The sequence below is a fragment of the Dama dama genome, chromosome X (genome assembly GCF_033118175.1).
Source record: "Dama dama isolate Ldn47 chromosome X, ASM3311817v1, whole genome shotgun sequence".
Classification (NCBI taxonomy): Eukaryota; Metazoa; Chordata; class Mammalia; order Artiodactyla; family Cervidae; genus Dama; species Dama dama.
The window spans coordinates 15,509,843-15,533,627 of record NC_083714.1 but is presented as its reverse complement, the minus strand read 5'-3'; the positions used below and the strand labels follow the sequence as shown (position 1 = coordinate 15,533,627).

General features: G+C 39.8%; 1 protein-coding gene across 1 annotated transcript in view; it reads left to right on the top strand.

The window, feature by feature from the left end:
- TRPC5 (transient receptor potential cation channel subfamily C member 5) overlaps nt 1–23,785 on the top strand; it is a 165,346-nt gene that overhangs the window by 87,323 nt on the left and 54,238 nt on the right. The window lies entirely within an intron of this gene.

The following is a 23,785-nucleotide window of genomic DNA, read 5'->3' as shown; positions in this document are numbered from 1 at the left end:
CCAAGCCAGAGTTTGACCTGAGCTCTGACTCCAAAGTCTACATACCAGAAACTGTGTCATATGATGGTTAGAGCTGCAGGTCAGAAAGCTTTTTCGGTAAAGGACCAGATAGCAAATCTTTTAGGCATCGTAGGTCATAGGTCTCTGATGTAAGTACTTAACTCTGCAAATGTAAAAAATGAGTGTGGCTATATTGCAATAAAATATAATTTATGCACACAGGAACTAGGCTGCATTTGGCTCCCAGGTTGTAGTTTGATGACCCCTGGGGTCAGAGCATCAGTGGTGTATACAGACCTGGGCTCAAGACTGGGGTTCAAGAGACTAAAGACAAGTTAGTCTCAGAACATTCAGAGGAGTTGATCATGGAAGCAGTGCTGATGTGTGCCAACTGTCTAGCCAAAGACTGTGTCAGGTCACATACAGAGTCACTTCAAGACTGTCCATCCATGAAGTCACCGTTCTCCATCTCATAATAATAGCAATAGCCATAATGTTGAAAATAGCCTCTCTGTGTCTTAGATTCTTCATCCTTAGCATAGTAATAATACATCCCTCATACAGTCATCATGAAGATTAAGGATTAAAGGAATGAACAGGTGAAAGTAACACATAGTTGAGTAACTCAACAGCAAGTCATTACTTAAAGCCCACAACAAGGCTGGCCCCTAGAAGCAAATAGATTAGGAAAGGCACCGCTCTCTTTAAAATCAGACCACCAAGGTCCAATAGTCTTGATACTCTGCAGCAACAATTACTCCCTCAGGATGCCAGCTAATTCTGTTCTCCTTTCAGCTACACAAACCTTGTTCTTTTTTGAGTCTACATTCCTGTTTTAGTCATTAGTGAGAGAGTCTCCTGGTTTCCAGAGAGGACAGGAATATGAGTCATTATCTATGAAGTGTTTCCTTCAGGATTGAGGTTCTGGCTGCTGGAGTCATGTCTGTCCAAGTACCTGACACAGGGCATGGCACAGAGTAAGTGCTCAGTAAATGTTGCTGGTCTGATTGGTTTTGGAGTGTTCCTGCCTGGAAGCAGGAGGAAAGTGACTTTTTAAAAAAAGAAAACTAAGTTATTTCTCTTTCTCTGTCAGTGATAACATGTCTCATGCCAATTGTTTTTAATATTTATTTTATTTCTTTATTTGACTGTACTGGGTCTTAGTTGCTGCATGTGGAATCTAATTCCCTGACCAGAGCTCAAACCCAGGCCCCCTGCATTGGGAGCACTGTGTTAGCCACTGGACCACCAGGAAAGTCTGGAAAGTGACTTCTTAAAAGCCATCAGAGCACTGTGGATTCATGTTTTCTTTGCCCATAAGCAAGAAAGAGAGACACAGAGACAGAGAGCTTGCTCCTGAATAATCATGCAGTGAAAGCCACTCAGATAAAGTTTTTTTTTCCTTTGAGCCAAAAACATACTCATGGAATCTTCTGTCTTGGCTGTAAAGAACCCCTTGAGATACTGTAGCTTGTCAGCCAGCTCTGCAAAAGCCATCCTTGCAATCCTGACTTGCCAATCTTTCTCAATGAAAAAAATTCTCTCCTTTATCTACCAAGTTGTCACTCGTCCTCTAAAATGTGTCTTGCATAATAATACAGTTTTCATTCTGGAATTTGTTACAGCTATTTATAGACTCTGACTATACAATGAGGACTGTACTGACTCCAACTGGATGTATTTCTCCAATGCACTATTTCTCCCCGCCTCCCCATCCTTCATCCTGCTACTGCTGCCATCAGTTTCCTTTTCAGAATTCCAAGTCAGTAACTGGTATGTCAGAACACACTCTCAGAACATTCAGAGGAGTTGATCATGGAAGCAGTGCTGATGTGTGCCAACTGTCTAGCCAAAGACTGTGTCAGGTCACATACAGAGTCACTTCAAGACTGTCCATCCAAGAAGTCACAGTTCTCCATCTCATAATAATAGCAATAGCCATAATGTTGAAAATAGCTAACATTTATTGAACGCTGCCTCATCTAATTCTCATAATGGTTTAGTCCTGCTCTGCTGATATTTTTATTCCTTGAGGCATTTTCCTCCCAGGCTGTTGATTTAAACCAGTAGGATCACAACTTCCAGCTGACCTAACCACATCCTGTCTGACTTTTTTTTTTTTTTTTACTGAAGTATAGTTTTTTGTGTGTGTGGGCTTCCCAGGTGGTGCTAGTGGTAAAGAACCCACCTGCCAATGCAAGGGATTTAAGAGACATGGATTCGATCCCTGGGTTGGAAAGATCCCCTGGAGAAGGGCTTGTCAACCCACTCCAGGATTCTTGCCTGGAAAATCCCATGGACTGAGGAGCCTGGTGGGCTACAGTTCATAGGGTTGCACAGAGTCGGACATGACTGAAGCAACTTAGCACGGCAGGGCACATAGTTGATTTACAGGCTTTCCTGGTGGCTCAGTGGTTTAAAAAAATCCGCCTGCCAATGCAGGAGACGCCGGTTCGATCCCTGGGTCAGGAAGATACCTTGGAAAAGGAAATGGCAACCCATTTCAGTATTCTTGCCTAGGAAATCCCATGGACAGAGGAGCCTGGGGGGCTACAGACCATGGGGTTGCAAAGAGACACGACTTAGCAACTAAACAACAACAACAACAAATAGTTGATTTACACTGCTAGGTCACTTTCTGTGGTACAGCAAAGTGGATCAGCTCTATGTATACATATATCCACTCTTTTTTAGATTCTTTTCCTATTGAGGTCATTACAGAGTATTGAGTAGACTTCCCTGTGCTATACAGTACTGTCTGACTTATTTTGTTTTTGTGGATTTCCAGGCTTCATTCGTCAATTTCCCTGACATGCTAGGTCACTTGCTCCCTTTCAGGTGAGCCTTACCCAATGCAGGCTCCCCTTCTAGAACTTTCAGGTAGGAAGTGAGCACCCATCACCCTCTGCTGCCATCTCTTGGCTAGAACAAGCCATTGCATTGGACTTAATTCCACTGCACTAGATGTTTTCAGAGCCCATTACCTTCAACACAGGAGAACTATAACATCTGCCAGGGAACCCCATTTAGTTAATTCTGACTACTGGGTATACTTGCAAATGGAAAAAGATATATTTTTAAAATACATGTTCTAAAACAGAATTTTCAGCATCTAGTTCACTTTTCTCCATTTAGTTCAAATCAGTGAAGCTGAGCGATAGTTTGAAATTAGAGGTATGATTGCCAGTTGACTTATTTTGTGTCTGCTCCTGTGTTGCCATCACTATCGGTAGCCCAGCTCAGGAACAGGAACCAGCCAGCTGAGTCCCAAATGGCTCAGTAATCCTTGGGTAAGCATACATCTTTTGTCAGAAAAAAAAAATTCATGACGTATTAGTGATCTGAGCAAGTAAATAGCAAATTGTGTTAGACAAAGACTATATGTAAAATGTAGGTGCTATTTCCCACCGTAATCTGGACCTAAAATTCTTGCCAAAACCTATTTCTTCGTCTCAAATTTCTGCTGCAGTGGTAAAAAGCAGAACCGTTTAATGAAAGCACGACTCAGCAAGCTCCCGCCATGGTGAGGGAAGGAAGGGTTTCTGAGCGTTTCTCGCTCTTTGGGAAAGCTTACATTGCCACCAGTTTCCTTTCTGAGCATTTTTCTCCTCAACAGAGCCCAGGTTGATTGGCAGCTACAAAACAAACCAACAAAACTTGTTCTGTCTCAGATCATTTCTGCTGGCTTTTTAAATACACTTTTATACACAACTAGACTATTTTCTGAAGAACTGACATCTGAGGCAATGAAAGTTTGGTCTATTCCAATCGCATCCATTCACTGAGGGAGCAGAAGAAGGTTCTCAAAGATCAGTAGACTTTTTCAAACTACCAAGAAAAGCCTTTTCATCTCAGATCCTGCCACAGCCAGGATTTTTCTTCCCAAGCCTCACCTTCTCCCCTGGGTTGGGGGTGGGGGCAGCTGCTCATTCTCACCCTTCAGATTTCTTTTCCTCCAAATGAACTAAAGGAAGAAGTATTTGCAGCTGTCAATCTCCTAGCTTGAAGTCAGCTGATCTCCTTTAGGAAACACAAAGATAACTCACTGCCAATTACTTAAGAGAACAATAGGCCTGTACTATCTTCTGAACCTCTGAATGTGAAGCATATGTCAAGGTGACCTTCCTTCTAGTCTCACCTATTGCAGTTTTGTACACACCCAACAATTTAAAATCATCTGCAAATAACCAATTAGGGAACTCCACATGGTACTGACTTGTTTGATCCTGATCTAATTTTTTCTTACTGACAGCCTCCATGGCAGGGAACAGGCTAGATGGTGGGAGTTAAGAAAGACTTCTATAGTCCGACTACTGCCTGTTCCTAATGGAGCCACTATAAGCTCAGTGCTACTCGCTTTTTTCTCTTCCTCATAGTCTGGCTTACTTCTCAAGAGCCCATCTGTCCCCCTCAACACACACCCCACAGTCTCTGCTCCTACCAGGGGACTTTCCCTCATTTTCCATTACCTCTGCAGAATGGGGACTCAATCAATAACCAGGAAAGTCTGTTCCTAGCTCTTTACTCTTTTTTTTGTAGCTCTTTACTCTTAAGTAAGGACTAACTACAGTTTTTGACACACAACAGGCACTCAGATGTTAATTTCTGTTATTACTATTTAACCTCTTTGAGTCTCAGTTTTCTAACCTGTAAAATGGGTGTAAATATGGTACCAACCTCCTGGATTTACTCAAAACATAGAAAATGCTTTTAAAATAATCCAAAACATAGGAAGTTCTGTCTATATCTAATCTGTGACTGTTATGACTATTACTAGAAAAATGCCTTGAGAGCATACAGAATATGAAATTAAAAGAGAAGCGTTCGTGAGCAGGTGTGTGTGTGGGTATGTTTGGAAGTACTTTTGGGGAAAAGAGTTCTGCTTGGGTTATGCATTTGAAATACCCACTGGACAGTCGAACATTTAGGTCTGAAGTTTAGCAGGGTGGCAGAGAGGACATTTTCTCACCTTAACAAATAAAAGTAAATGCCTGTAAAGCCCCTGAGATGTGAAATGTTACACAACATACACATACCCAATTGTTCCTCCCCTTTATAAGCTGAGTCAAAGGTTCTACATGTAAGTGGTATAAGTGTAACATGGGGTAGGCTCCAAGAGATACCACAAGGAGGAAACAAGGTGGTCCGAGCTCAAGAAGGAGGTATCGCCTCTGGCTGAGGCAATCAGGGAAGGCTTCCAAAAGGAGGTGAGGTTTAATCATTTTAATCATGATTTAATCATTCTCTGCAGTCTTCCCTTATGAATCTAAGTGCCTGCTGATTTGTCCCATCTCTGAAGGCCCTGAATTCCTAGGTTGTGGTGCCTCATTACAAAGTAGTGAGCTTTTCTTAACACTAATTGGATCCAATTTGAATGACTAGACTTTATGCTGACCTTTCTTTTTATCAAATGATGGTAACTGGAGATCAAAAAGGCATAGTTTTTTTGTATTTTCATGTCCTTACTTGAAAAAATGTTCTCTGGATTTGGAAGGGAGTAACCTTCACTGGTCTGTTGAGAGCCAGCCATCTGGGAACCTGCCACTTTTACCATCTGTAGTGCTTGTGCAGGCATCTAAACATAAACCTTATTGTCCCATTACTTGTTTCATGTGACTTTGACTGGACTCTCAATGAGATCCTGCAGGCAGAATCACTGTCACTGTCTCTTGTTGGGACCCTCTCCCCACATGTACCACAAAGAACTGGGCACAGCAGGTGTACAGAGCTACTTGTTGAAATGCCTGAACTGAATCATGTGGACCTTGCATTCCGTTGGCTATGAGCAAGTCAGATTCTGCTCTGCCTTGGGTTCAGTTTGGGAATCAGGCATTAAAGTCACGTGATTTTGACAGCTGTAGGAATAAAAGTCACTGATAATAGACTGGTGAGGAACTAGGGAGATAATTCTCACTGAATGAATGAAGTCAGTTTTCATCTGCTGAGGTGAAATCAAAGCGGTTTTGCTAGATATCTGGGGGAGAGATGAGATCTTTCCAGTAGAATCTGACAATATTGCTGTCAAGAATTATTCTTTGGAGAGGCAAAGAGCCCTTGCCTGGGAGCATTGGAGAAATGAAGCATTTCAGAAGGAAAAAAAAACTGCAGTGAAGTCCCTAGAAGATTTAAGAAGAAAAGATTTAGACAGGTTGAAAATGTGGGTCCAGTACAATTTTTCCTGGGGTTAAATCAGGAAGCTGAGATCTTCACTGTCTCCCCCATGTCCTTAGTTATGTGTGACTCTTCCAGCCTCTCGTAGATGCCACTTAAGAGCCCAGACTCAGGGAGCACCCCATTATTTCTAGTCTTTGCTGGCAGGTAGGTCCCTTATATTAATAGCTCGATAACTGACTAATATGAAGTACTCACTTTAAACTGTTAAGGGTAGTTAGTTGTTTTCTATATTACCACTTCTACAAACATGAATATAACTTCAAGGCCTCAACCCAAAGTAATAAATGATGTGGGCATTTCAATCACTGTGGCAAGGCCAATAGAGAAGATACTGGAAAATTCAGCTTTCTGCAGGTCTCAAATCATACCATCCAGAGATTGACAGAGTAGTTATTAGTCTATGGTCAGCCAAGCTAGGGCTCCAGTCCTGGCTCTACTGTTAGCAAGAATGTGAGCTTGGGCTTAGTTTCATCCTCTTAAAGTGAGTATGATACTGATAATCTGCCTTTAGAGTTGCTGTGAAATGATCCATGTGAAAATCTGGTACAGTGTCTGGCATACTATAAGAGATCATTGTGGTAGTGGTGGTAGCATAGTCGCTAAGTCAAGTCCAACTCTTTGTGTCCCTATGGACTGTAACCCACCAGGCTCCTCTGTCCATGGGATTCTCTAGCCAAGAATAGTGGAGTCAGTTGCCATGCCCACTCCAGGGGATCTTCCCAACCCAGGGATCAAACCCACATCTCCTGCTTGGCAGGCAGATTCTTTACCACTGAGCAATCTGGGAAGCCCAGAAAAACTCATTATATGGTAGTTAATCTGACTATGTTAAGAATAGCTCCTAGTTGCAACTCCTAAGAAATCTGACTTACCTACCATATTTCACCCCCTACATACATTAAGGAAAAGACTTCGGAAAGAGAGTGTTCCACCAAGATTCTAAATCACTCATTCAACAAGTATTTATTCAGTGTTTACCTTGTACCAGGCACTTAACAAAATATTGTTAACATAATGGAGACTAAGACATGCTCCCAGGCCTTGAGCAACACCCAGTCTTCTGACTTTTAAGAAGTTACTATTCTGCTAAACTTTGTTTTTTTTTAAGCCCCCTAAGAAGTTACTATTCTGCTAAACTTTGTTTTTTTGAAGCCCCCTAAGGAGGGAATTAGAAAAGGACTCTATAATTTGAACTAACTCGCACATAAATACTACATCACTTTCCATGAAAAGTTAAAAATTCGAGAGGGAAATCACTTCCAGAGTGGTGGTGTTAGGGACTTCTGAAAATCCACTCTAAAAAAGCAACAAGACATTGGAAAACTTTTTGAATTCAACTTCTTTACCATTCTTGTATTTAACCAAAGGCTTGCAACAGAGGAGCATTTATTCAAGAAAAACAGCTGGATCTCAGTAAGAACAGCAAGTTTTGTGGTAGTTTAGCTTGCCCTCTTCCTATCTACCCAGCTCCACAGTCACCTTGAAAACCAAAAGTCTTGAAATTCTAGTAACTGTGAAAAGGAGCAGTTTGGCAGCCCGTGGACAGGAAAAGGACTAAGTTTTGAGCTCTTCAAAAAGATCCATTCCCAGAGAACTGTCATTATATGACCCATCTGGCAAGTCTCTAGAAAAGCTCCATTTAAAGCATTTATCTTTGTGTCATCTGACTCAAGACCAACAGACCTTTCCCTAGGGGCACTTTTTGAAAAAAAATCAGCAGCAATTATTTTTTTTCATCTTATTTATTTATTTTTTACATTTATTTTTATTCATTGGAGGCTAATTACTTTACAATATTGTAGTGGTTTTTGCCATACATTGACATGAATCAGCCATGGATTTATATGTGTTCCCCATCCTGATCCCCCCTCCTGCCTCCCTCTCCATCCCATCCCTCTGGGTCTTCCCAGTGCACCAGCCCTGAGCACCCGTCTCATGCATCCAACCTGGGCTGGTGATCTGTTTCACCCTTGATAGTATACTTTTTTCAATGCTGTTCTCTCTGAACATCCCACCCTCGCCTTCTCCCACAGAGTCTAAAAGTCTGTTCTGTACATCTGTGTCTCTTTTCTATTTTGCATATAGGGTTACCGTTACCATCTTTTTTAATTCCATATATATGTGTTAGTATACTGTATTGGTCTTTATCTTTCTGGCTTACTTCACTCTGCATAATGGGCTCCAGTTTCATCCATCTCATTAGAACTGATTCAAATGAATTCTTTTTAATGGCTGAGTAATATTCCATAGTGTATATGTACCACAGCTTTCTTATCCATTCGTCTGCTGATGGGCATCTAGGTTGCTTCCATGTCCTTGCTATTATAAACAGTGAGCAGCAATTATTTAGCAGCATGTCTGCCTGAGGTAATGGCTAACAGTTGAGGCAAACAATAGGCTTAACAAAAAGCAATCTGATTCCAGCAATTAAAAAAAAAAGGATTATACACCATTATAACTGGAATGCAAGAGTAGGTCAACATAACAATCAATATAATACACTACAGTATTAGAAGGAAGGAAAAAAAAACATAACCAACCGAATTGACACAGAAAAGTACTTAACAAAATCCAACACCCTATCATCATTATAAAAAAAAAACTCAGAAAACTGTAGTAGAACTTCCTCAATCTGATGAAGGCCATGTATGAAAAACTTATAGCTAATACTACACCATCATCCACTCAATGGACATGAATTTGAGTAAACTCCAGGAGATAGTAGGGGACAGAGTAGCCTGGCGTCCTACAGTCCATGGGGTCACAGAGTTGGACATGACTTGGCGAATGAATAACAATACCCCACTTAATGAAAAATGACTGAAAGCTTTCCCCCTAAAATCAGGAACAAGACAAGGATGTCCACTCTCACCATTTGTATTCAACACTGTACTGGAGTTTCTAGCCACACCAATTAGGTAATAAAAAGCATTTATTTTGTGAAGGAAGAGGTAAAACCATCTTTATTCACAGATGCCATGTTCTTGAATATAGAAAATCATAAGGAACCAACAAAAAAAGCTCTTAGGGCTAATAAATATGTTCAGCAAGTTTGCAGGATACAAGATCAATACACAAAAGCAATTGATTCTACATACCTGCAATGAACAACACAAAAATGAAATTAAGGGGGAAAATTCCATTTATAATAGCATCAAAAAGAATAAAATACTAAAGAATGAGTTTAGCAAAAGTGTAAGAGTTGTACAGCAAAAACTATAAAAGACTTGTTAACTGAAAAAAAACTACACAACCTAAAAGTTGAGATTTTGTTTTATTTGGCAGATTTTCTGAGGACTTAAGGCTGGGCCACAGCCTCTCAGATAGCTCTGAGAAACTGCTCTGAAGAGATAAGGGTGGAACCAGGATATATAGGAGCTTTTGCAGTGAAAACAAAGTAGCCAGAACTTCAAAAGATTACTGTTAATTAAAGAAAACCAGATATATCAAATTAAAGAATTGAGCACTTTTCTAAGTTATGGGAAGATGCAAGAATCTGGGCTCACTGAAATCATTTTTTGATATGCACCTCAGCTACCTGAGACCAGTATCCAGCTCTTCTCCATCTTGAATCCCCATCAGGGTACACAGTTGAAGGAAACTGTAGTAGCTGAGGGATTGGCAGCCAGCAGAGTCCTTTTGTCTCCATCCTGAATTCCCTCAGGGCTCACCATCAGGAGTGGCTGTAGTGGTTTAATCTCTGTAACATCTTTTGTTTTACTGATATGGCAGGCCATATTTGTTTTCATTGACACACTGGTGAAAGAAGCACAAGAAGACCTGAACAAATGGAAAGACATTAAAAACTCATGAATTGGAAAACAGTATTGTTATGATGGCAAAACTCCCCAAATTGTTCTGTAGGTTCAAGGCAATACCTATTAAAAACCCAGGTTCCTTTTTTGTGTGTGTAAGTTGACAAGAAGATCATAAAATTCATATGAAATGCAATGGAGAGGCAGTGTAGTCAAAACAATTTTGAAAAAGAACAATGAATTTAGAAGACTTGTGCTTCTCAATTTCAAAACTTACTACCAAGCTACTGTTATCAAGACAGTGGGGTACTGGCATAAGGATAAACATCAGTAAATGGAATAGAATTAAGAATCTAAAACAAATCCTTATATTTAAGTTAGTTGATTTTCAACAAGGGTACCAAGATGATTTAATGGCAAAATAGTAGTGTTTTCAAAAAATGGGGTTGATCTTGGGTGGCTTTGGTCTGTAGTGGCTTGAAATAGGATTTTGGTTGCCTAGCCAGAGGCGTGTGAGGCAGTGAGAATGCTAAATGCTAAACACTAGACCACAAGAACAAGGCTTTGGCCTGTCAGCTGTGTAGAAATAAATTTCCACAAAGAGATGGAAAGTAGTGAAACAAGTGTATATTAGAAGAAAGAGTATGTGCAGATAGACACGTGAGCAGGCTCAGAGAGTTGCACTCTAGTGGTAGTTGGAATCACTTATATGGGGATTTCTTCTGGCCAATCATCTTGCATTGCCTAGGTATGAGTCCATAGTTTGTTTATCTCAGGGTCCTCCTCTGTGTGCATGTCATCTCTTAGCCAAGATAGATTTTAGTGAAGAGGCCTAAGGGTAGGTTGATTTCACTTGACATTACTGTGGGGTGCAGCCCCCTCCCTTTTTGACCCCCTAAGGAGCCCTTCTGTGCATATGTAGTTGGGAAGGTCTCTCTGACCTCAAGACTGGGAAATATGTGGTCTCTTTATCTCTTATCTGGGCAGGATTCAGCTCCTCTCTGCTCCTGGTATGTTTCCTTGTCTTGAAGTATCTGTCCAGAGTGGACAGACTCAAGCAGGGCCATCTAGGGCCCATCTATCTGCTGCCTCAAGAAAAGTGAATATCCTTATGCAAACAAATGAAGTTGGACCCTTTCCTCCCACAATATGCAAAACTTAATTTGAAATGGATCAAAGAACTAAGTATAAGAGATAAAGTGATCAAATTCAGAGACGGACCCATGAAAGTAAATCTTTGTAGTCTTGGATCGAGTGGTGCTTTCTTACACATGGTTGCAACAGCACAAGCAACAAGAAAATATAAAATGGACTTCATCAAAACTAAAAACTACTGCTCTAGGCTCTGTATATTTTGGCCTTCAGTGTACTCAAGCATACAACACATACACACTGTGGTTTTTATTGCAATCTCTCTTTCAGAGGCATTCTCAAAATCAACTAGAGATTTATTAAATAACCTGTCAAACTGGAACTACAATATACAAGCAGGAATTAGAACTTTGCTTTCAAAGCTCATAAACCTGTTTGGATTAGATACTACATGGTGGCTTAAGACAAGTTTGTTTTATAACATTCTAATTGCAGTTTGTTCTGCCAGAGTCCACACTACCCTATACTACTCTTATCAGATACAGAAATAGAAAATAAAAACCTGTCCAACCTTAAAATTATCAACTTCAGCCAAAGTGAAAATCAGAGCAGAGGCACTGAAAATAAAGATTGGACAGTATTCAGGCAGTTCAGTCCTGTCCAACTCTTTGTGACCCCATGGACTGCAGCACGACAGCCTTCCCTGTCCATCAGCAACTCCCGGGGCTTGTCAAACTCATGTCCATCAAGTCGGTTATGCCATCCAACTATCTCATCCTCTGTTGTCCCGTTCTCCTCATGCCTTCAATCTTTCCCAGCATCAGGGTCTTTTCCAATGAGTCAGTTCTTTGCATCAGGTGGCCAAAGTATTGGAGTTTCAGTTTCAGCATCAGTCCTCCCAATGAATATTCAGGACTGATTTCCTTTGGGATTGACTGTTTTGAATGGGATCGACTGTATTCAAAGGGACTCTCACTAGTTTTCTCCAACACCGCTGTTCAAAAGCATCAATTATTCAGCACTCAGCTTTCTTTATGGCCCAACTCTCACATCCATACATGACCACTGGAAAACCCAAAGCTTTGACTAGACGGACCTTTATCAGCAAAGTAACATCTCTGCTTTTTAATATGCTGTCTAGGTTGGTCATAGCTTTTCTTCCAAGGAGCAAGCATCTTTTAATTTCATGGCTGCACTCACCATCTGCAGTGATTTTGGAGCCCAAGAAAATAAAGGCTGTCACTGTTTTCAATGTTTCCCCATCTATTTGCCATGAAGTGACAGGACCAGATGCCATGATCTTACTTTTTTGTATGTTGAGTTTTTTTACTTTTTATTAGTTGGAGGCTAATTACTTCACAGCATTGCAGTGGGTTTTGTCATACATTGACATGAATCAGCCATGGAGTTACACGTGTTCCCCAACCCCATCACCCCTCCCACCTCCCTCTCCACCCAATTCCTCTGGGTCTTCCCAGTGCACCAGGCCCAAGCACTTGTCTCATGCATCCCACCTGGGCTGGTGATCTGTTTCCCTATAGATAATATACATGCGGTTCTTTCGAAACATCCCACGCTCACCTTCTCCCACAGAGTTCAAAAGTCTGTTCTGTACTTCTGTTTTGCATATAGGGTTATCGTTACCATCTTTCTAAATTCCATATATATGTGTTAGTATGCTGTAATGTTCTTTATCTTTCTGGCTTACTTCACTCTGTATAATGGGCTCCAGTTTCATCCATCTCATTAGAACTGATTCAAATGAATTCTTTTTAACGGCTGAGTAATATTCCATGGTGTATATGTACCACAGCTTCCTTATCCATTCATCTGCTGATGGGCATCTAGGTTGCTTCCATGTCCTGGCTATTATAAACAGTGCTGCGATGAACATTGGGGTGCATGTGTCTCTTTCAGATCTGGTTTCCTCAGTGTGTATGCCCAGAAGTGGTATTGCTGGGTCATATGGCAGTTCTATTTCCAGGTTTTTAAGAAATCTCCACACTGTTTTCCATAGTGGCTGTACTAGTTTGCATTCCCACCAAGAGTGTAAGAGGGTTCCCTTTTCTCCACACCCTCTCCAGCATTTATTGCTTGTAGACTTTTGGATAGCAGCCATCCTGACTGGCATGTAATGGTACCTCATTGTGGTTTTGATTTGCATTTCTCTAATAATGAGTGATGTTGAGCATCTTTTCATGTGTTTGTTAGCCATCTGTATGTCTTCTTTGGAGAAATGTCTGTTTAGTTCTTTGGCCCATTTTTTGATTGGGTCATTTATTTTTCTGGAATTGAGCTTCAGGAGTTGCTTGTATATTTTTGAGATTAATCCTTTGTCTGTTTCTTCATTTGCTATTATTTTCTCCCAATCTGAGGGCTGTCTTTTCACCTTACTTATAGTTTCCTTTGTAGTGCAAAAGCTTTTATGTTTCATTAGGTCCCATTTGTTTATTTTTGCTTTTATTTCCAATATTCTGGGAGGTGGGTCATAGAGGATCTTGCTGTGATTTATGTCAGAGAGTGTTTTGCCTATGTTCTCCTCTAGGAGTTTTATAGTTTCTGGTCTTACATTTAGATCTTTAATCCATTTTGAGTTTATTTTTGTGTCTGGTGTTAGAAAGTGTTCTAGTTTCATTCTTTTACAAGTGGTTGACCAGCTTTCCCAGCACCACTTGTTAAAGAGGTTGTCTTTTTTCCATTGTATATCCTTGCCTCTTTTGTCAAAGATAAGGTGTCCATAGGTTTGTGGATTTATCTCTGGGCTTTCTATTCTGTTCCATTGATCTATATTTCTGTCTTTGTGCCAGTACCATACTGTCTTGATGACTGTGGCTTTGTAGTAGAGCCTGAAGTCAGGCAGGTTGATTCCTCCAGTCCCATTCTTCTTTCTCAAGATTACTTTGGCTATTCGAGGTTTTTTGTATTTCCATACAAATTGTGAAATTATTTGCTCTAGTTCTGTGAAAAATACTGTTGGTAGCTTGATAGGGATTACATTGAATCTATAGATTGCTTTGGGTAGTATAGCCATTTTGACAATATTGATTCTTCCAATCCATGAAGACGGTATGTTTCTCCATCTGTTTATGTCCTCTTTGATTTCTTTCATCAGTGTTTTATAGTTTTCTATGTATAGGTCTTTTGTTTCTTTAGGTAGATATACTCCTAAGTATTTTATTCGTTTTGTTGCAATGGTGAATGGTATTGTTTCCTTAATTTCTCTTTCTGTTTTTTCATTGTTAGTGTATAGGAATGCAAGGGATTTCTGAGTGTTAATTTTATATCCTGCAACTTTACTATATTCATTGATTAGCTCTAGTAATTTTCTGGTAGAGTCTTTAGGGTTTTCTATGTAGAGGATCATGTCATCTGCAAACAGTGAGAGTTTCACTTCTTCTTTTCCTATCTGGATTCCTTTTACTTCTTTTTCTGCTCTGATTGCTGTGGCCAAAACTTCCAACACTATGTTGAATTGTAGTGGTGAGAGTGGGCACCCTGGTCTTGTTCCTGATTTCAGGGGAAATGCTTTCAATTTTTCACCATTGAGGGTGATGCTTGCTGTGGGTTTGTCATATATAGCTTTTATTATGTTGAGGTATGTTCCTTCTATTCTTGCTTTCTGGAGAGTTTTAATCATAAATGAGTGTTGAATTTTGTCAAAGGCTTTCTCTGCATCTATTGAGATAATCATATGGTTTTTATCTTTCAATTTGTTAATGTGGTGTATTACATTGATTGATTTGCGGATATTAAGAATCCTTGCATTCCTGGGATAAAGCCCACTTGGTCATGGTGTATGATTTTTTTTAATATGTTGTTGGATTCTGTTTGCTAGAATTTTGTTAAGGGTTTTTGCATCTATGTTCATCAGTGATATTGGCCTGTAGTTTTCTTTGTTTGTGGCATCTTGTATGTTGAGTTTTAAGCCAAGTTTTTCACTCCTCTTTCATCAAGAGGCTCTTTAGTTCTTCTTCACTTTCTGCCATAAGGGTGGTGTCATCTGCATATCTGAGGTTATTGATATTTCTCCTGGCAATCTTGATTCCAGCTTGTGCTTCATCCAGTCCAGCATGTCACATGATGTATTCTGCATATAAGTTAAATAAGCAGGGTGACAATATACAGCCTTGACATATTCCTTTCCCAATTTGGAACCAGTCTGTTGTTCCATGTCCAGTTCTAACTGTTGCTTCTTGACCTGCATACAGATTTCTCAGGAAGCAGATAAGGTGGTCTGGTATTCCCACATCTTTAAGAATTTTCCAAAGTTTGTTGTGATCTACACAGTCAAAGGTTTTGGTGTAGTCAATAAAGCAGAAGTAGATATTTTCTGGAACTTTCTTGCTTTTTCTATGAACCAACGGATGTTGGCAATTTGATCTCTGGTTCCTCTGCCTTTTCTTTTTTTTTTTTTTTTATTTATTTTTATTAGTTGGAGGCTAATTACTTTACAATATTGTAGTGGTTTTTATCATACATTGACATGAATCAGCCATGGATTTACATGTATTTCCCATCCCGATCCTCCCTCCCACCTCCCTCTCCTCTGCCTTTTCTAATTCCAGCTTGAACATCTGGAAGTTCATGGTTCATGTACTGTTGAAGCCTGTCATAATGTCCATATGAAGTGGACAGTTATATCCACTTTTTAAAGAAGATTCACATCTGTATTTTTGCTTTGCTCCTGCTCAGTCACTTCAGTCATGTCCGACTCTGTGACTCTATGGACTCTAGCCCTGCCAGGCTCCTCTGTCCATGGGATTTCTCCGGCAAGAATACTTGAGTGAGTTGCCATTCCCTTCTCCAGGGGATCTTCCTGACCCCAAGGATCGAACCCGCATCTCCTGTGTCTCCTGCATTGCAGGCGGATTCTTTAGTGCTGAAGCCTTTCCAGATAGCACAGTGGTAAAGAATCTGCCTGACAATGCCTGACAATGCAAGAGATGCGGGTTCAATCCCTGGATCCAGAATATCCCCTGCAGAAGGAAATGGGAACCAGCTCCAATATTCTTGCCTATGAAATCCCACAGATAGAGGAACCTGGAGGGCTACAGTTCATGGAGTCCCAAAAGAGTCAAACACGACTTAGCGATTAAACAACAACAACAAATTTTTGCTTTAGGAAAGCGCTATTTATTGGGTCAGAGTTCTTGGGGATGCACAACAGAAAGAAGTCCTAGGAGATCATAAAGACTATGGAGAAGTGGTCCAAATGTCTGGTATGGCAGCAGCTGGGGGCAGTACTATAGAATAGGAAACTACAAATTGTCGCCTGTTTTGTGAATAAAGTTTTATTGCCACACAGCTAAACCTATTCATTTACATATTATCTATTGCTGAGCTTGTCTGAACCAGATGAGTCTTTGCAAAAGGGATGATGTGATCTTCAAAGTTCCAAATACTTACTGTCTGGCCCTTTACAGAAAAAGTTTGCTGACCCCTGTGTAACATCCGTACTCCAGTCTGGATATCTCCATCTAGATGTCCCACAGACAAATCTAACTCAGCAGGTATAAAATTGCATGCATAAACTTGTTCCAGCTTCAGTGTTCCCACTCTTAGTTAATGGCACTATTGGCTACCAATACACCCACAAAAGAAGCCTCTCTCCCTTTTGCCCTCTCTCCCTTTTGCCCTCTCACCCTCTATATTATTTCACATCTCATCCATCACCACATCCTGCCAATTCCACCTCTTCACTATATTTTGAACCTGAGCACATCTCTTCATTTCTACTGCTATTAACTTAGTCTGAATCATGATCATTTCATACAAGATTAACAACAGCTTTCTAACTTGTCTTCCTGCCCTTAGTTTGTTTTTACTTTTGGAGGTATAAATAAGATTTATTGATTAATTGATACTACAGAAATATCAAATGGTATAGTAATCTCTAAGAACAGTATTTGGAGGCAATATTGACAGTGAAGAAATTGTAAGTAGAGGAGGGTGACATAATCTGATTTTGACTCATTACATTTCATTTGTTGATAAGTCATTTGCAGTAAAAATATCATTCATCTCCAAGCTCCTTGAGAATGGAGAACACATCTAATGCATCTTTGCATCACCACAGGTAGTTATCAAAAGGCATGACATACACCAGGTATTATAATTATTAAATGAAAACAATAAAACAAATTATACAGATGAATATTTTTTACCTTAAGTGAAAATCTCCTTCAATTTTATTTTGCCAGAGCAAAACTATTCCAACAATTTAATAAACAGGCTTTCCCATTGCTTTTTTCCCTAGGGTTATGTTTATATCCTTCTTAATTTCTGCATATTGACATATAACAATTTTCACCTCATTTTTACTGACTGGTTGGTATTCATTTGAATGTATTTCTCTATTGTTGAATATTTAGTGTTATTTTTCCAATTTTCCTACCCCTAATTTTGCCCACCTTCTGCCCCCAAGCCATTTTCTACTCAATAACCAGAAGGATCTTTCTAATGTCTAAACCTATTCCAGCACATCCATAATGACATATGCAGCCAAGATTTAATGAGCCCTTACTATGTGCTGGTCTTCCCCGGTGTCTCAGAGGTTAAAGCATCTGCCCCCAATGCAGGAGACCCGGGTTCGATCCCTGGGTTTGAAGATCCCCTGGAGATGGAAACCCACTCCAGTATTCTTTTTTTTTTTTTTTTCATTTATTTTTATTAGTTGGAGGCTAATTACTTCACAGCATTGCAGTGGGTTTTGTCATACATTGACATGAATCAGCCATGGAGTTACATGTGTTCCCCATCCCGATCCCCCCTCCCACCTCACTTTCCACACGATTCCTCTGGGTTTTCCCAGTGCACCAGGCCCGAGCACTTGTCTCATGCATCCCACCTGGGCTGGTGATCTGTTTCCCTATAGATAATAGACATGCTGTTCTCTCGAAACATCCCACCCTCGCCTTCTCCCACAGAGTCCAAAAGTCTGTTCTGTACATCTGTGTCTCTTTTTCTGTTTTGCGTATAGGGTTATCATTACCATCTTTCTAAATTCCATATATATGTGTTAGTATGCTGTAATGTTCTTTATCTTTCTGGCTTACTTCACTCTGTATAATGGGCTCCAGTTTCATCCATCTCATTAGAACTGATTCAAATGAATTCTTTTTAACAGCTGAGTAATATTCCAAGGTGTATATGTACCACAGCTTCCTTATCCATTCATCTGCTGATGGGCATCTAGGTTGCTTCCATGTCCTGGCTATTATAAACAGTGCTGCGATGAACATTGGGGTGCACGTGTCTCGTTCAGATCTGGTTTCCTCAGTGTGTATGCCCAGAAGTGGTATTGCTGGGTCATATGGCAGTTCTATTTCCAGGTTTTAAAGAAATCTCCACACTGTTTTCCATAGTGGCTGTACTAGTTTGCATTCCCACCAACGGTGTAAGAGGGTTCCCTTTTCTCCACACCCTCTCCAGCATTTATTGCTTGTAGACTTTTGGATAGCAGCCATCCTGACTGGCGTGTAATGGTACCTCACTGTGGTTTTGATTTGCATTTCTCTGATAATGAGTGATGTTGAGCATCTTTTCATGTGTTTGTTAGCCATCTGTATGTCTTCTTTGGAGAAATGTCTGTTTAGTTCTTTGGCCCATTTTTTGATTGGGTCATTTATTTTTCTGGAATTGAGCTTCAGGAGTTGCTTGTATATTTTTGAGATTAATCCTTTGTCTGTTTCTTCATTTGCTATTATTTTCTCCCAATCTGAGAGCTGTCTTTTCACCTTACTTATAGTTTCCTTTGTAGTGCAAAAGCTTTTAAGTTTCATTAGGTCCCATTTGTTTATTTTTGCTTTTATTTCCAATATTCTGGGAGGTGGGTCATAGAGGATCTTGCTGTGATTTATGTCGGAGAGTGTTTTGCCTATGTTCTCCTCTAGGAGTTTTATAGTTTCTGGTCTTACATTTAGATCTTTAATCCATTTTGAGTTTATTTTTGTGTATGGTGTTAGAAAGTGTTCTAGTTTCATTCTTTTACAAGTGGTTGACCAGCTTTCCCAGCACCACTTGTTAAAGACGTTGTCTTTTTTCCATTGTATATCCTTGCCTCCTTTGTCAAAGATAACCCAACATAGGAGCACCGCAGTATGTACAGCAAACGCTAACGAGTATGAAAGAGGAAATTAATAGTAACACAGTAATAATGGGAGACTTTAATACCCCACTCACAACTATGGATAGATAAACTAAACAGAAAATTAACAAGGAAACACAAACCTTAAATGACACAATGGACCAGCTAGACCTAATTGATATCTATAGGACATTTCACCCCAAAACAACCAACTTCACCTTTTTCTCAAGTGCACACGGAACATTCTCCAGAATAGATCACATCCTGGGCCATAAATCTGGTCTTGAAAAATTCAAAAAAATTGATATCATTCCAGTCATCTTTTCTGACCACAGTGCAGTAAGATTAGATCTCAATTACAGGAAAAAAATTGTTAAAAATTCAAACATATGGAGGCTAAATAACATGCTTCTGAATAACCAACAAATCATAGAAGAAATCAAAAAAGAAATCAAAATATGCATAGAAATGAATGAAAATGAAAACACAACAACCCAAAACCTATGGGACACTGTAAAAGCAGTGCTAAGGGGAAGGTTCATAGCATTACAGGCTTACATCAAGAAACAAGAAAAAAGCCAAATAAATAACCTAACTCTACACCTAAAGCAATTAGAGAAGGAAGAAATGAAGAACCCTAGGGTTAGTAGAAGGAAAAAAATCTTAAAAATTAGGGCAGAAATAAATGCAAAAAAAACCAAAGAGACCATAGCAAAAATCAACAAAGCTAAAAGCTGGTTTTTTGAAAAAATAAACAAAATTGACAAACCATTAGCAAGACTCATTAAGAAACAAAGAGAGAAGAACCAAATTAACAAAATTAGAAATGAAAATGGAGAGATCACAACAGACAACACTGAAATACAAAGGATCATAAGAGACTACTACCAGCAGCTCTATGCCAATAAAATGGACAACTTGGATGAAATGGACAAATTCTTAGAAAAGTATAACTTTCCAAAACTGAACCACGAAGAAATAGAAGATCTTACAGAGCCATCACAAGCAAGGAAATCAAGACTGTAATCAGAAATCTTACAGCAAACAAAAGCCCAGGACCAGATGGCTTCACAGCTGAATTCTACCAAAAATTTAGAGAAGAGCTAACACCTATCTTACTCAAACTCTTCCAGAAAATTGCAGAAGAAGGTAAACTTCCAAACTCATTCTATGAGGCCACCATCACCCTAATTCCAAAACCAGACAAAGATGCCACAAAAAAAGAAAACTACAGGCCAATATCACTGATGAACATAGATGCAAAAATCCTTAACAAAATTCTAGCAAACAGAATCCAACAACATATTTTAAAAAAATCATACACCATGACCAAGTGGGCTTTATCCCAGGAATGCAAGGATTCTTAATATCCACAAATCAATCAATGTAATACACCACATTAACAAATTGAAAGATAAAAACCATATGATTATCTCAATAGATGCAGAGAAAGCCTTTGACAAAATTCAACATCCATTTATGATAAAAACTCTCCAGAAAGCAGGCATAGAAGGAACATACCTCAACATAATAAAAGCTATATATGAGAAACCCACCCTCAATGGTGAAAAATTGAAAGCATTTCCCCTGAAATCAGGAACAAGACCAGGGTGCCCACTCTCACCACTACAATTCAACATAGTGTTGGAAGTTTTGGCCACAGCAATCAGAGCAGAAAAAGAAGTAAAAGGAATCCAGATAGGAAAAGAAGAAGTGAAACTCTCACTGTTTGCAGATGACATGATCCTCTACATAGAAAACCCTAAAGACTCTACCAGAAAATTACTAGAGCTAATCAATGAATATAGTAAAGTTGCAGGATATAAAATTAACACTCAGAAATCCCTTGCATTCCTATACACTAACAATGAAAAAACAGAAAGAGAAATTAAGGAAACAATACCATTCACCATTGCAACAAAACGAATAAAATACTTAGGAGTATATCTACCTAAAGAAACAAAAGACCTATACATAGAAAACTATAAAACACTGATGAAAGAAATCAAAGAGGACACAAACAGATGGAGAAACATACCGTCTTCATGGATTGGAAGAATCAATATTGTCAAAATGGCTATACTACCCAAAGCAATCTATAGATTCAATGTAATCCCTATCAAGCTACCAACAGTATTTTTCACAGAACTAGAGCAAATAATTTCACAATTTGTATGGAAATACAAAAAACCTCGAATAGCCAAAGTAATCTTGAGAAAGAAGAATGGGACTGGAGGAATCAACCTGCCTGACTTCAGGCTCTACTACAAAGCCACAGTCATCAAGACAGTATGGTACTGGCACAAAGACAGAAATATAGATCAATGGAACAGAATAGAAAGCCCAGAGATAAATCCACAAACCTATGGACACCACTCCAGTATTCTTGCCTGGAGAATCCCATGGATGGAGGAGCCTGGTAGGCTACAGTCCACAGGGTCTCAAAGAGTTGCACATGACTGAGTGAATTCACTCACTCACTCACTCTACTATGTGCTAGACATAGTTCTAAGTGTTTCCTGTGTGGTAACTGATCTTAAGCCTCACACGAATCCTCTCTTGCTGATGTTGTTATTAACTCCATTCTTTAGGTGAAGACTTTTAGGAACAGAGAGAATCAATGCAATCTAGCTCAAGTGTGTATAGTTTAAACTACTCTACTGCTCTACACACACACACACACACACACACACACACACACACACACACACACCCCTATCATTCATGGCTTCCCATTGCTTTTAAAATAAGTCACACTCTTTGTAATGGCTGAAGACTATCATTTTGATCTTCTGTAACCCTTGCCTACCTCTCCAGCCTCATCTCTTGCCATCCAGAGCCTTGCAGTTAAGCAGCAGCCTCCCCAGACTGCTATAGCTCCCTGTACCAGTCATGCTCATTTTCACCTCTATGCCTTTGGTCATGTTATCCCCTCTACTTTAGTCGTTTACTCTCTTCCTCTCTCCTCCCTTACACGCAGCTAGCTTCTACACATCCTTTAATGCTCCATTCCAGTATTGCCTTCTCCAGGAAGCCTTTGCTGAGCAGATTTGCACTACCTCTGTGTTCCCATTATGCCTTGTTTTCCATCCATTTACATGGCCTTACTGTACTGTTTCATAATTTCATAACTGTCTTTTTATATATCTGTCTCCCTCACCAAACTGTGTGCTCCCAGTGGTTTTCCCATTGCACTCAAATATTTTGCTTTACCCTTCTACTTTTTTGTATCCTTTTCTAGGACCTTTTCATCCCAGGCTTTGGCACAGGCTATAATGCCAAGAAGAGTAGAAAGGGACTGTATAGGATTTTGTCATTTTGTGTGTGATTGTGTGAAAAGGAGATGTGAGGATATAAGGGGGATCATGAACATCTTTTGAGAAAATGAGACCTCATGATAAAAAGACTTTAGAGTTTATTTTTTGTAATTTTGCAATAGTAAACTGCTTTAGGGTGGGCTAGACCCAAAAATGGAGAATGGCTCAAAGAGAATTATCTCAGTTATGTAACTGTCCAAGACAGATACTCTTGGTCAGCAAGATAGTTCTCCTCCACATGGTCATCAAAGGACAAAGGCTAACAGAAGCCCCTGGACCACCCTGAGTTACCAGATCCCAGTCAGCAAGAAGGGGAAGAGAACATAGGGGACTTACATAGGTCAGGCCTTGTGATGCCACTCATCATTTCTCCTCACATTCCATTACTGAGAACTTGGTCATGTGGCCATGCCTTACTGCAAGGGAGCCTGGGAAATGTAGTTCACCCTGTGCTTAAGGAAGGGGAGAATGGTTTTGGTGGGAAGCCGGTGATCTTCACAGACATACTAACAATAAATTTGGGCTAGTTTACCTTGAGTGTCAGGTAAATGATGGAAGAATTTTATTTCCTTTGTACCAGAAAACTATGTGGTACAGCTCCATTTAACCTTTCCCATGGGAAGCTGCAGCAATCAGATGAAGGCAATATTTAAAATGATTTCTGACAGTGGAGCTCCCTGTTGAATTGCTTACTAGGAAGTAGCAGCCAGAGGGTGACTTGCAATGCTGATGATCTCTTAACTATTAATCACTGACATGTTGTAGATTGCCTCTAAGTAAAATCCCAGCTGAGTTAGGTACCATCTTATAATACTGGCCCCCAAATATATTTTACTCCTTTGCATGTCTGGACTAGAGAAGGTATTAAATGGCAAAGTAGCAACCTGATTCTTTGCTAGCTAAGAGGTGCTCAGAACCATAAGGAGGGGAAAAAATCATCAAAAAGGGAACTCATTTCCATTCCAAACCATAGCCACGGGCATGAGCTTATTCACTGCCAGTTTGTGTTTGCCCAAAGTACACACTTGTTGATGATCTCATGCAAGCTGGGGGAATAAGTAAAAGTGGATCCACTTGAAATGAAACATCCCCATGATTCTCTGCTAACAGGCAGGTACATTCCCAGGAGAGCTTTATAGAACAGTTGCCCAGGTTGTACTCCCCAGAGGAGGCTCATTTAGTCAGTCTAGGGTGTGACTTGGGAATCAGGAATTTTTTCATGTTCACTGGATGATTCTGATACTGAGCCAAGTTTGAGGCAGCATCTCTCTAATACGATGAAAGTGGGGAGTGGGGGGCACATACGCCAAAGCACAGACCAGAGATATTTTGTTTAACGTAGGAAACAAATCATCAACCCT